This window comes from Arachis hypogaea, chromosome 14 (assembly GCF_003086295.3).
Source record: "Arachis hypogaea cultivar Tifrunner chromosome 14, arahy.Tifrunner.gnm2.J5K5, whole genome shotgun sequence".
Classification (NCBI taxonomy): domain Eukaryota; kingdom Viridiplantae; phylum Streptophyta; class Magnoliopsida; order Fabales; family Fabaceae; genus Arachis; species Arachis hypogaea.
In genome coordinates, this window is record NC_092049.1 from 29,568,391 (window position 1) to 29,582,396 (window position 14,006).

The following is a 14,006-nucleotide window of genomic DNA, read 5'->3' on the forward strand; positions in this document are numbered from 1 at the left end:
ATATCTTCCTATCTTATCTTTTTCAAAAATATCTTTTCAAAACATCTTTTCTAACTTCCCAACTTCTTATCTTTTCAAAATTGGTTTTCAAAATTTGTTTCAACTAACTAACTAACTTTTTGTTTGTTTCTTAACTTTTTCAAAACTACCTAACTAACTCTCTCTCTCTCATCTTTCGAAAATATCTTCCCTCTTTTTCAAAAATTTCTTTTTAATTAACTAATTATTTTTATTTTTTTTATTTCAAAAATTTTCGAAAATTACTAACATTTTTCAAAAACCATTTTCGAAAATCACTAACTCTTTTTCAAAAATATTTTCGAAAATTCTCCCTCTCCCATCTTATTCTATTTATCCATTCATATCCTAACATCTCATCTCACATCTCTTCCATCCTCACAATTGTGTTTCTTCCATTATATTACATTCTTTGTCTCCCCCTCTTCTTCCACTCGCACAGGGATCCCTATACTGTGGTATAAAGGATCTCCATTATTATTGTTATTTTTCTGTGCCTTCTTCTTTGTCATATGAGCAGGAGCAAGGATAAGAACATTCTTGTGGAAGCAGATCCAGAACCTGAAAGGACTCTGAAGAGAAAATTAAGAGAAGCTAAATTACAACAATCCAGAAATAACCTTTCAGAAATTTTCGAACAGGAAGAGGAGATGGCAGCCGAAAATAATAATAATGTAAGGAAGATGCTTGGTGACTTTACTGCACCTAATTCCAATTAACATGGAAGAAGCATCTCCATTCCTGCCATTGGAGCAAACAACTTTGAGCTGAAACCTCAATTAGTTTCTCTGATGCAGCAGAACTGCAAGTTTCATGGACTTCCATCTGAAGATCCTTTTCAGTTCTTAACTGAATTCTTGTAGATATGTGATACTGTTAAGACTAATGGAGTAGATCCTAAAGTCTACAGGCTCATGCTTTTCCCTTTTGCTGTAAAAGACAGAGCTAGATTATGGTTGGATTCTCAACCCAAAGACAGCCTGAACTCTTGGGATAAGCTGGTCACGGCTTTCTTAGCCAAGTACTTTCCTCCTCAAAAGCTGAGCAAGCTTAGAGCTGATGTTCAAACCTTCAGACAGAAAGAAGGTGAATCCCTCTATGAAGCTTGGGAAAGATACAAACAGTTGACCAAAAAGTGTCCTTCTGACATGCTTTCAGAATGGACCATCCTGGATATATTCTATGATGGTTTATCTGAGCTATCAAAGATGTCACTGGACACTTCTACAGGTGGATCCATTCACCTAAAGAAAACGCCTGCAGAAGCTCAAGAACTCATTGACATGGTTGCTAATAACCAGTTCATGTACACTTCTGAAAGGAATCCTGTGAGTAATGGGACGCCTATGAAGAAGGGAGTTCTTGAAGTTGATACTCTGAATGCCATATTGGCTCAGAATAAAATATTGACTCAGTAAGTCAATATGATCTCTCAGAGTCTGCATGGAATGCAAGCTGCATCCAACAGTACTCAAGAGGCTTCTTATGAAGAAGAAGCTTATGATCCTGAGAACCCTGCAATAGCAGAGGTGAATTATTTAGGTGAACCTTATGGAAACACCTATAACTCATCATGGAGAAATCATCCAAATCTCTCATGGAAGGATCAAAAGCCTCAACAAGGCTTTAATAATGGTGGAAGAAACAGGTTTAGCAATAGCAAGCCTTTTCCATCATCCACTCAGCAACAGACAGAGAACTCTGAACAAAATACTTCTAATTTAGCAAACTTAGTCTCTGATCTATCTAAGGCCACTGTAAGTTTCATGAATGAAACAAGATCTTCCATTAGAAATCTGGAAGCACAAGTGGACCAGCTGAGTAAAAGGATCACTGAAATCCCTCCTAGTACTCTCCCAAGCAATACAGAAGAGAATCCAAAAGGAGAGTGCAAGGCCATTGACATAAGCGCCATGGCCGAACCTGTGAGGAGAGGAGAGGACATGAATCCCAAGGAGGAAGACCTCCTGGGACGTCCAGTGGTCAATAAGGAGCTTCCCTCTGAGGAACCAAAGGACTCTAAGGCTCATCTAGAGACCATAGAGATTCCATTGAACCTCCTTATGCCCTTCATGAGCTCTGATGAGTATTCCTCTTCTAAAGAGAATGAGGATGTTACTGAAGAGCAAACTGCCAAGTTTCTTGGTGCAATCATGAAGCTGAATGCCAAATTATTTGGCATTGATACTTGGGAAGTTGAACCTCCCTTGTTCATCAATGAACTAAGTGATCTGGATCAACTGACATTGCCTCAGAAGAGACAGGATCCTGGAAAGTTCATAATACCCTGCACCATAGGCACCATGATCTTTAAGGCTCTGTGTGACCTTGGTTCAGGAATAAACCTCATGCCCCTCTCTGTAATAGAGAAATTGGGAATCTATGGGGTGCAAGCTGCTAAAATCTCATTAGAGATGGCAGACAATTCAAGAAAACGGGCATATGGACAAGTAGAGGACGTGTTAGTAAAGGTTGAAGGCCTTTACATCCCTGCTGATTTCATAGTCCTGGATACTGGAAAGGAAGAGGATGAATCCATCATCCTAGGAAGACCTTTCCTGGCCACAGCAAGAGCTGTGATTGATGTTGACAGAGGTGAAATAGTCCTTCAATGGAATGAGAACTCCCTTGTGTTTAAAACTCAAGGATCTCCCTCTACAACCATGGAGAGGAAGCAGAAAAAGCTTCTCTCAAAGCAGAGTCAACCAGAGCCCCCACAGTCAAACTCTAAGTTTGGTGTTGGAGAGTCTCAATAAAGCTCTGCACATCTGTGAGGCTCCATGAGAGCCCACTGTCAAGCTATTGACATTAAAGAAGCGCTTGTTGGGAGGCAACCCAATTTTTATTTATCTAACTATATTTTTCTTAGTAATATGTCTTTATAGGTTCATGATCATGTGGAGTCACAAAACAAACAAAAAAATCAAAAACAGCAGAAGAAAAATCACACCCTGGAGGAGCATCTGTCTGGCGTTCAAACGCCAGAACAGAGCATGGTTCTGACGCTGAACGCCCAGAATGGGCAGCATCCTGGCGCTGAACGCCCAGAACAAGCATGGTTCTGGCGTTCAACGCCAGAAATGGCAGCAAATGGGCGTTGAACGCCCAAAATGGGCACCAACCTGGTGCAGAACGCCCAGAGTTGTGTGCAAGGGCATTTTGCATGCCTAAATTGGTGCAGGGATGTAAATGCCTTGACACCTCAAGATCTGTGGACCTCACAGGATCACCTCAAGATCTGTGGACCCCACAGGATCCCCATCCACCTCCACTCACTCTCTTCTCTCTTCTCAATCATCCTCTATTCCCAATAAACACTCTTCCCTAATTAACCCTTTACCACTCACATCCAAACACCCACTTTCCTTCAAAATTCAACATCTCTTTCCCATCCAATCCCACCCATATGGCCGAATACACATCTCCCTCCATCTCCTCCATATCTTCTTCTTATTCTTCTATTCTTTCTTCTTTTGCTCGAGGGCGAGCAACATTCTAAGTTTGGTGTGGTAAAAGCATAGCTTTTTCGTTTTTTCCATAACCATTGATGGCACCTAAGGCCAGAGAAACCTCTAGAAAGAGGAAAGGGAAGACAAAAGCTTCCATCAAGGGTCTATAGCTCAGTGGTAGAACATTTGACTGCAAATCAAGAGATCCCTGAGATACCTCAGGGGATACATTTTCTTCCACACAATTATTGGAAGCAACTAAGGGTGGAACATCAAGAGCACTCCATCATCCTTCATGAAATCAGAGAAGATCTAAAAGCAATGAAGGAGGAGCAACAAAGACAAGGAAGAGACATAGAAGAGCTCAAGGACATCATTGGTTCCTCAAGAAGGAAACGCCACCATTACTAAGGTGGATTCATTCCTTGTTCTTATTTCTTCTGTTTTTCGTTTTCTATGTTATGTGCTTATCTGTGTTTGTGTCTTTATTACATGATCATTAGTAGTTAGTAACTATATCCTAAAGTTATAAATGTCCTATGAATCCATCACCTCTCTTAAATGAAAAATGTTTTAATTCAAAAGAACAAGAAGTACATGAGTTTCGAATTTATCCTTGAACTTTGCTTAATTATATTGATGTGGTGACAATGCTTCTTGTTTTCTGAATGTATGCTTGAACAGTGCATATGTCTTTTGAAGTTGTTGTTTAAGAATGTTAAATATGTTGGCTCTTGAAAGAATGATGACTAGGAGACATGTTATTTGATAATCTGAAAAATCATAAAAATGATTCCTGAAGCAAGAAAAAGCAGCAAAGAACAAAGCTTGCAGAAAAAAAAATATAGGCAAAAAAAAAATAGAAAGAAAAAAAAAAGCAAGCAGAAAAAGCCAAAAGCTCTTAAAACCAAGAGGCAATAGCAAAAAGCCAATAACCCTTAAAACCAAAAGGCAAGGGCAAATAAAAAGGATCCCAAGGCTTTGAGCATCAGTGGATAGGAGGGCCTAAAGGAATAAAATCCTGGTCTAAGCTGCTAAACCAAGCTGTCCCTAACCATGTGCTTGTGGCGTGTAGGTGTCAAGTGAAAACTTGAGACTGAGTGGTTAAAGTCAAGGTCCAAAGTAAAAAAAGAGTGTGCTTAAGAACCCTAGACACCTCTAATTGGGGACTCTAGCAAAGCTGAGTCACAATCTAAAAAGGTTCACCCAATTATGTGTCTGTGGCATTTATGTATCCGGTGGTAATACTGGAAAACAAAGTGCTTAGGGCCACGGCCAAGACTCATAAAGAAGCTGTGTTCAAGAATCATCATACTGAACTAGGAGAGTCAATAACACTATTCGAAATCTGAAGTTCCTATAGATGCTAATCATTCTGAACCTCAATGGATAAAGTGAGATGCCAAAACTATTCAAGAGGCAAAAAGCTATAAGTCCCGCTCATATGATTGAAGCTATGTTTCATTGATAGTTTGGAATTTATAGTATATTCTCTTCTTTTTATCCTATTTGATTTTCAATTGCTTGGGGACAAGCAACAATTTAAGTTTGGTGTTGTGATGAGCAGATAATTTATACGCTTTTTGGCATTGTTTTTAGTATGTTTTTAGTAGGATCTAGTTACTTTTAGGGATGTTTTCATTAGTTTTTATGTTAAATTCACATTTCTGGACTTTACTATGAGTTTGTGTATTTTTCTGTGATTTCAGGTATTTTCTGGCTGAAATTGAGGGACTTGAGCAAAAATCAGATTCAGAGGTTGAAGAAGGACTGCTGATGCTGTTGGATTCTGACCTTCCTGCACTCAAAGTGGATTTTCTGGAGCTACAGAACTCGAAATGGCGTGCTTTTAAATGCGTTGGAAAGTAGACATCCAGGGCTTTCCATCAATATATAATAGTCCATACTTTGGCCAAACATAGATGATGTAAACTGGCGTTCAACGCCAGCTCTCTGCCCAAATCTGGCGTCCAGCGCCAGAAAAGGATCCAAAACCAGAGTTGAACGCCAGAAATGGATCAAAACCTGGCGTTCAACTCCACAAATGGCCTCTGCACGTGGAACACTTAAGCTCAGCCCAAACACACACCAAGTGGGCCCCGGAAGTGGATTTATGCATCAATTACTTACTCATGTAAACCCTAGTGACTAGTTTTATTATAAATAGGACCTCTTACTATTGTATTAGGTATCTTTGGTCTCAGTTTTAATCCATTGTTCATCTTAGGAGACTATTGATCACGCTTTAGGGGGCTGGCCATCTCGGCCATGCCTGGACCTTCACTTATGTATTTTCATACGGTAGAGTTTCTACACTCCATAGATTAAGGTGTGGAGCTCTGCTGTTCCTCAAAGATTAATGCAAAGTACTTCTGTTTTCTATTCAATTCATCTTATTTCGCTTCTAAGATATCCATTCGCACCCAAGAACGTGAGGAAGGTGATGATTATGTGTGACGCTCATCACCATTCTCCCCTATGAACACGTGCCTGACAAACACTTTCGTTCTATATGAAATAAGCTAGAATGAATATCTCTTAGATCTTCTAACCAGAATCTTCGTGGCATAAGCTAGAATGATGCGGCATTCAAGAGAATCCGGAAAGTCTAAACCTTGTCTGTGGTATTCCGAGTAGGATTCAATGATTGAATGACTGTGACGAGCTCCTAACTCGCGATTGCAGGGCGTTAGTGACAGACGCAAAAGGATAGTAAATCCTATTCCAGCATGATCGAGAACCGACAGATGAATAGCCGTGCCGTGACAGGGTGCGTGAGCATATTATTCACTGAGAGGATAAGATGAAGCCATTGACAAGGGTGATGCCTCCAGACGATTAGCCGTGCCGTGACAGGGCATTGGATCATTTTCCCGAGAGATGACCGAAAGTAGCCATTGACAGTGGTGATGTATCACATAAAGCCAACCATGGAAAGGAGTAAGACTGATTGGATGAAGATAGCAGGAAAGCAGAGGTTCAGAGGAACGAAAAGCATCTCCATTCGCTTATCTGAAATTCCTACCAATGAATTACATAAGTATCTCTATCCCTATTTTATTATATAATATTCGAAAACACCATTATCACTTTATATCTGCCTGACTGAGATTTACAAGGTGACCATAGCTTGCTTCATACCAACAATCTCCGTGGGATTCAACCCTTACTCACGTAAGGTATTACTTGGACGACCCAGTGCACTTGCTGGTTAGTTGTATCGAAGTTGTGACAATTATGAATTAAGATCAGAGCACCAAGCTTTGGAGCCATTACCAGGATTTGTTCGAGCCTGGAGATCACAATTTCGTGCACCAATTACCATATCACTAACCTTAAGTAGAAAATAATTAATGCCCCTATTTGAATCTTTTGATTGGCTTAGGATAGTGAGTGTGTATTTGTTATTTAAGTGTGGAAAAATTTTGGAACTTTGGTTGATGAAAATATGGTTTATGTTTCTTTTGAAAATCTTAGAAATTTGGGTACATACTCATATATGAATTATATACACCATATGCACTCACCTTTTGTATATATTATGTTATTGTTGATGGAAAAAAATAGAATTGAAAAAAAAAGGAGGAAAGAATATAAAAGGGACAAAATACCCCAAAGAAGAGTAATAATAACAATACATATGTGTTGTGATTGAAAAGAATCCATGAGTATGTGAAAAAAAATGAGATTATGGGTAGCTAGGTATTGTGTTGGAATTACATAGGTTGTTATATGTTAGTTGAGAGCTTAAGTTGATTAAAGATTCAAATTCTAGCTCACTTAGCTATATATACCCTTACCTTAACCCTAGCCCCATTACAACCTTATGAAAAGTCCTCATGATAAGTGTATTTATGCATTGAATATTTGTTGATTGGTTAGATGAAGAACAAACTCTAGAAAGCATGATTAGAGGAGAATTGAGTGATTTGACCTTAAACACTTGAGCAACTAGAGTGCATATACATGCCCGGTGAGGGGTTCGGTTGCTCAATTCTATGTCTCCACATCTCTTATTTTATGTTTTCTTGCAAGTTGCTTCATTTTATTTTGAAATTCGAATCAATTCTTTGGATTTTGATCACATTGTGATCTTTCCTTGTTTAGCCCTATATGTCCATATGTTTGCTTGGAATTTTGCTTGTTTGTTTTGCCAATTCAATAGAAAACTATAATATAGATAGGAATAGATAGCATTTAGTATAGTTGCATGCATATAGATAGTTTCATTGAATAAGTTGTTTGTCCTTTGATCCTTCTCCTTTGATTTTGATTAGCATGAGGACATGCTATTGTTTAAGTGTGGGGGAATTATTGATTCCATATTTGATGGTAAATTTTGGCTTGAATTGAGTGGATTTCATCACATAAACACATATTTATTCACTTAAATAGCATATTTTTATGATTTCTCTCCAAATTGCACCTAATTGTGAACACATGCTCTTTTGTGCTTTAATTAATCAATTTTTAATTCCTTTTTACGCCATTCGATGCCATCATCAATTTTGTTTAAGTATTTTAAGGTTAAGGTGCTTCAATGGCTTCAAAGGATCAAAGAGAATCGAGCAAAGAAGCGAATTCGGGAAGCAATTTGGATTGGAGTTGCTGCAGTCTTGCGTAGGCAACATTAACTCGCACGAGCGAGTTTCTCGTGTGGGCAAGCATTTCCCACGTACATGAGTTTCTCGCCTAATCCGCAAAGTCCACGTGTGCGAAAATCTTCCACGTGCTTGGTTTAATGAAGCACGTGCATCTTCATTTTGGACTTCCAAAAGGTCCCCAATTGCTATATTATGATGTATTTTTAATGCCAAAGGAGTGGATCGGAGGAAGAGGGAGGACACACAAACACTTACATTTTACGTTTTTTAGCATGTTTTTAGGTTAGAATTCTAGAGAGAGAGGCTCTCTCCTCTCTCAAGAATTTAGGGTTTTAGTTTAATTTCTTCTATAGATTTAGATTTTGATCTCCTTTTAATTTAGTTTCATCTATCTTTTCTTGTTTAATTGCTTTATTTCTCTTATTTTCTTTTGTTCTTTTCTCAATTTTCCTACTCTTAGTTGTATATACTTTTGTCAATTTTGATTCCACTAATGCAATATTGATATTTTATGTTTCTTGGATGCTTGTTGAGTTTTGATCATTATTTTCATGCAATTGGTAGTGTAGATTTTATCCCTATTGCTATTTATCATGATTTCCCTTTTATGCATGCTAGGTGTTTGATAAAATGTCTCTTATAGTTTTTGTATAGTTTTTCACACTCTTGGCTTGGAATTGGATAATTAGGTGAACTTGAGTCATAGACGTCCATTCCATATTGTGATTAGGATTATTAGTTGGTTTGGTTTCCACTAACGCTAGTCTTTCTCTAAGTTAATTAGTGAGTTGACTAGGATTTGTGGATTGAGATCAATTATGCCCTTTTGACTTATCCTCGATGTTAGGATTAACTAATTGGGATTAATTCTTCGCAAGTACCATGTTTGTGGTCTATGATTATGATAGGAATCCTTAATTCCCAACCCTTGCCAAGAGTACCTTTTTGCCACTTGAACTCTCTTTTTGAATTACTTGCTTTCAGTTTTAATTCCCTTGCATGGTTATTTATTTTCTTGCCCTTTTAAAATTTTATTGCCAACTGCTATCTCAACCCCCACTTCTTCATAGCCAATAATTGAGCACTCTATTTTAATTCCTAGGGAGAACGACCCAGGATTTAAAACTCCCGATTATTTGGTTTGAGTTGTGACAAATCTTTATTTAAACTTTAATGTGAGGATTGATTCCCGGTTTGGACTATGCTATCAACGGAATTATTTTGTTAAATTCTGAATCGGTATAAATTCACTCATCACATAACCCCTGAGTTTTGAAAATAAATATTTCCCAAATCATATTTTTAAACTCTCTAAAGCTCTTTGTGGTTTGAAAAATCTCCAAGAGCTTGGTACGAAAGACTTAGCTCTTTCTTATTGAAAAATAATTTTCAAAGGGGTACTACGAATTAACTCTTTTCATTAAAGAATATAATGATCATTGCATTCCTGTTCAAGTTTATGTGGATGACATTGTGTTTGGATCGGCTAATGAAGCCTTGTGTGCTGAATTTGGAAAATTAATGACTAGTGATTTGATATGAGTATGATGGGAGAACTCACATTCTTCCTCGGAATCCAAATCAAACAAACTACTAGTGGAATTTTTGTGCACCAAGGTAAATATGCCAAAGAGTTGGTAAAGAAATTTGGTTTAGAAAACTCGAAACCAATGACTACACCTATGCATCCAAATTCCAAACTTGAAAAGGATGAAAAAGGGAAAGATGTGGATGAAACAAGGTATAAAGGAATGATAGGATCTCTCATGTATCTAACATCTTCTAAACTGGATATTGTTCATAGTGTTGGTGTTTGTTCTAGATTTCAACCTCATCTAAAAGAATCACATGTTTCTGCTATAAAAAAGATCATTAGATACATCAACAGCACTACTGATTTTGGTGTTTTGTATCCCAAATCTGATGAGTTTTGTGTAGTTGGTTATTGTGATAGAGGTTTTTCCAAAGATCGAATTGATAGAAGAAGCACTTCAGGAATTTGTTGCTTCCTTGGAAAGTCCTTGAATGTGTGGTCAAGCAAGAAGCAAGCTATTGTTGTATCATCTACTACTGAGGCTGAATACATAGTCACTTCTTCTTGTTGTTCTCAATTGATTTGGCTCAAAACACAACTTGTATATTACAAATTACAAGTCAATAGTATCCCTTTATTGTGTGATAACATGAGTGAAATTAACATTTCTAAAAACTCTATTTTATACTCAAGAACCAAGCACATTGAAGTGAGATTTCAGTCCATTAGAGAACATTTGCAAAAGGGAATAATTGACATACAATTTGTGAAATATGAGGATTAATTGGTTGATATTTTTACAAAACCTCTGTGTGAAGATAGATTTGGTAAATTGAGAACTGCATTAGGGATTGTTGATGCTGAGTTTTTGAATTAAATGTGATGAAATTATTTTTTGATTATTTTTGTCTCTCAGGTCGATAGGAAATAAAACTGGACAGATGATGACTCCCTCTAAGTTCCTGAGTTTCAGACTAAGTGTTGGTACTTCTAATTGACCTGGGTCAAAACTAAGTCTTTAGTGGTCCAGTGTGTTTCCTTAAAACCACCATTGGGCCAGGAGGAAGAAATTTTATTTTATGAAGTGGGTTTCATTGTTTGTTTTGATAATTCACATCAAAATGGTATTTGCTTTTAAAGATTTCTCTTCAAGTCAAATCAATTTCTGATTCTCAAAATATTGTAACTAACTTGTCTTTTCAAACTGTCTACTTGCTTTGTTTTAAAATTCAAAATTTTTAAAACACCCTTACATTTATCATTTTGTGTTTTCGAAAAGGGGGAAGCACTAGGCATTTATAGCGGTTACTATCTTGTAAACCACTCATCTTCTCCAACCACCTCCACTTTCTTTACCACATTCATTGTTATTTCATTTTACCATGAGAAAGAAGGTAGTAACAAAAAGAGGCACATGCACCATTCGACCTCCACGAACCCACCACAAAAGGGACAAGCCTACACTCACATTCACATACATTCACACTCTTCCTCTCACTCCTCCTAAATTTTCGAACCTTTGGCTCACACCAAAAATACTGCTCGTCGTCCTTCCTTAGCACCACAAGAAGTAAAAACTTTTAGGGCAAATGCAGTGAAAAGGAAAGACCCATGACGGATGAAGAACCACCAAATTCTCTTCCTCGTCATTCATCCTTTCGTCCTTAAGGATGTTCGGCTCCTTCTAGTCGCCCCTCCAAAGGTAACCGAAGACCTTTCCTTAACTTAGTGAAAGAACCTACTAATCTTGATCAGTAACTGCTCTCACTCTCATTATGTTCCTCTCCGCTTTTCTTCAAGTATGAATTTTGAGTTCCATAGAGAAATTATTTCCAAAAGACATCTGTGTTCTTCTTACATTGCTGACCTAAAGGCATTGGCCAAAAAAGAAATTGATTTCATTGAAAATTTTGTTTACTTAGATTGGGAAAACTCTTTGAAATTGGAAAGCCTATTTATTCGGATTTAGTCAGAGAGTTTTATGCAAATATGTAGTTTAGTGAGGAATCTGTTCACTCATATGTTAAATGCCACCAAATTTATCTAAATAAAAAATCTATTAGTGAAGCCTCTGATTATTATGATGCTGGCGTCAATGCTTACATTTCCAAAAAATGGGACAATAATCTGGACATCTCACACAAAGATGTATTGGCTAACATATGTGAAAACATATCCCTCATGAATGATGTTACCCCCAATCATAGAGCCTTAGGACCAGTCAAAATCCAACTTCATTGCCTCATCACTCACATACTCATGCCCCAAAGTGATTCATTCCAAAGAGTAATACTCTGTGATACCTTGGTCCTCTATGCAATACTCAATAAAACTGAAATCTCATTTGCTTACTTGATGATGCGCCATATGCATTACTATATCAAAAGCAATAAAAATATTTCTCTTCTATATGGCATGTTTTTAACTTACATCTTTAAGTATTTTGGTGTTGATCTGAGTAATGAGACCCAAGAGAACAAAATTTCATATCTTAAGGGCGGTGGTGCAGTAAAACAATCAAAAGGAAAGGGAACAAAGGCAGTAAAAGACACAGTTTTGGAATAAGAAAAGGATGAAAGTATTCTTCCTCCATCTGCTGCAGGGACATCATCCTCTCACAAGTACTTAATGAATGGCATTGTCAAGGAAGTCTTACAAGAATTTTTGAATCTCACAAAGCAAATGATCAAATCGAGCCAACAAGCTAGAAAACTAGCAATTCAAAATGAGAACTCCTTTCAGAAGTCTCAAAGCCGAGTTGAAGTGCTGCTCAAATACATAGATTCCTTAGAAGATGACTGATGCGTGAGCATCTTTTCTATCTTTTCCTAGTGAATTTGCATGTAATTTGTTGAGTTTAATTAAGAATTAATTATATTTTAGCCACTATGGATGCTATTTTGAGTTTTGTGCAATACTGTTTATTTTAGGTAGCATTCGGCTGGATTTAATAGAGTTTCTACAGCACAAGAATCAAAGGAGATGGCAGGGAGGAGCGACGCGCACGCATGCCTAACGCGTGCGCGTGATTTGGAAGTATACATGGCGACGCGTGCGCGTGACTGACGTGTAAGCGTGATTTGAAGATTTGCTACGATTCGCTTAAGGGTTTCCTGTTTAATTTTATGGCACTAAGGGAGGCAAATCATCTTCACTGAGGAGCACAACCTGAAGAATAAAACGACCGTTAGGATAACTAAGGTGGTTGAGTTCCTTTCATTTTTATTCCTCCCCTCTTTTTCTATATTATGTTCTGGTTTTCTGCTATTTTGCTTTATCTGTTGCATGATCTTTTATTAGTTAGAATCCTAGTTCTAGTTAAATTTTCTGTTAAGTGCTTTAAATTCTGAAAGATGTCTCATGTATTACCCACTGAGCTTGAAATCAAAATGAAAGAAGAACAGATGTAGTGCAAGAGAATTTGAGTTTAATTTTTAGAGTAGTCTCATTTATTCAAATGTGGTGGTATTTTCTGTGACTCTAAATGCATGACATGAACAGTGCATATTTTTGATAGTGAAGTTTATGAATGTTAAAAGTGTTGGCTCTTGAAAGAATGATGAAAAAAAGAGAAATGTTATTGATAATCTGAAGAATCATAAAATTGATTCTTGAAGCAAGAAAAAGCAGTGAAAAACACGAAGCATGCGAAAAAAATAAAAAAAAAATAAAAAATAAAAAGCAAGCAGGAAAAGCCAATAACTCTTTAAACAAAAAGACAAAAGGTAAAAAGGGTCCAAGGCTTTGAGCATTAATGGATAGGAGGGCCCAAAGGAATAAAATCCTGGCCTAAGCGGCTAAATCAAGCTGTCCTGACCATGTGCTTGTGGCGTGAAGTTGTCAAGTGAAAAGCTTGAGACTGAGCGGTTAAAGTCGTGATCCAAAGCAAAAAGAGTGTGCTTAAGAACTCTGGGCACCTCTAACTGGGGACTCTAGCAAAGCTGAGTCACAATCTGAAAAGGTTCACCCAGTTATGTGTTTGTGGCATTTATGTATCCGGTGGTAATATTGGAAAATAAAATGCTTAGGGTCACGGCCAAGACTCATAAAGTAGCTATGTTCAAGAATCAACATACTGAACTAGGAGAATCAATAACACTATCTGAATTCTGAGTTCCTATGGATGCCAATCATTCTGAACTTCAAAGGATAAAGTGAGATGCCAAAACTATTTTGGATTGCAGTTGTAAACCCCACTATAAGAAGAGACATGAGCTTAATCGAACTCTCATTCTCATGCAAATTCACATTCTAAGCTTATATTAGTTCTGGTTGCTTGAGGACAAGCAACAATTCAAGTTTGGTGTTGTGATGCGTGAGCATCTTTCCTATCTTTTTCTAGTGAATTTGCATGTAATTTGTTGAGTTTAATTAAGAATTAATTATATTTTAGCCACTATG

General features: G+C 37.3%; 1 non-coding gene across 1 annotated transcript; it reads right to left on the bottom strand.

The window, feature by feature from the left end:
- Positions 1–1,064: 1,064 nt before the first annotated feature.
- LOC112745396 (small nucleolar RNA R71) lies at positions 1,065–1,172 on the bottom strand. The gene has a single exon (XR_003173327.1). It is a non-coding gene; the product is annotated as a small nucleolar RNA R71 (small nucleolar RNA).
- Positions 1,173–14,006: the final 12,834 nt, after the last annotated feature.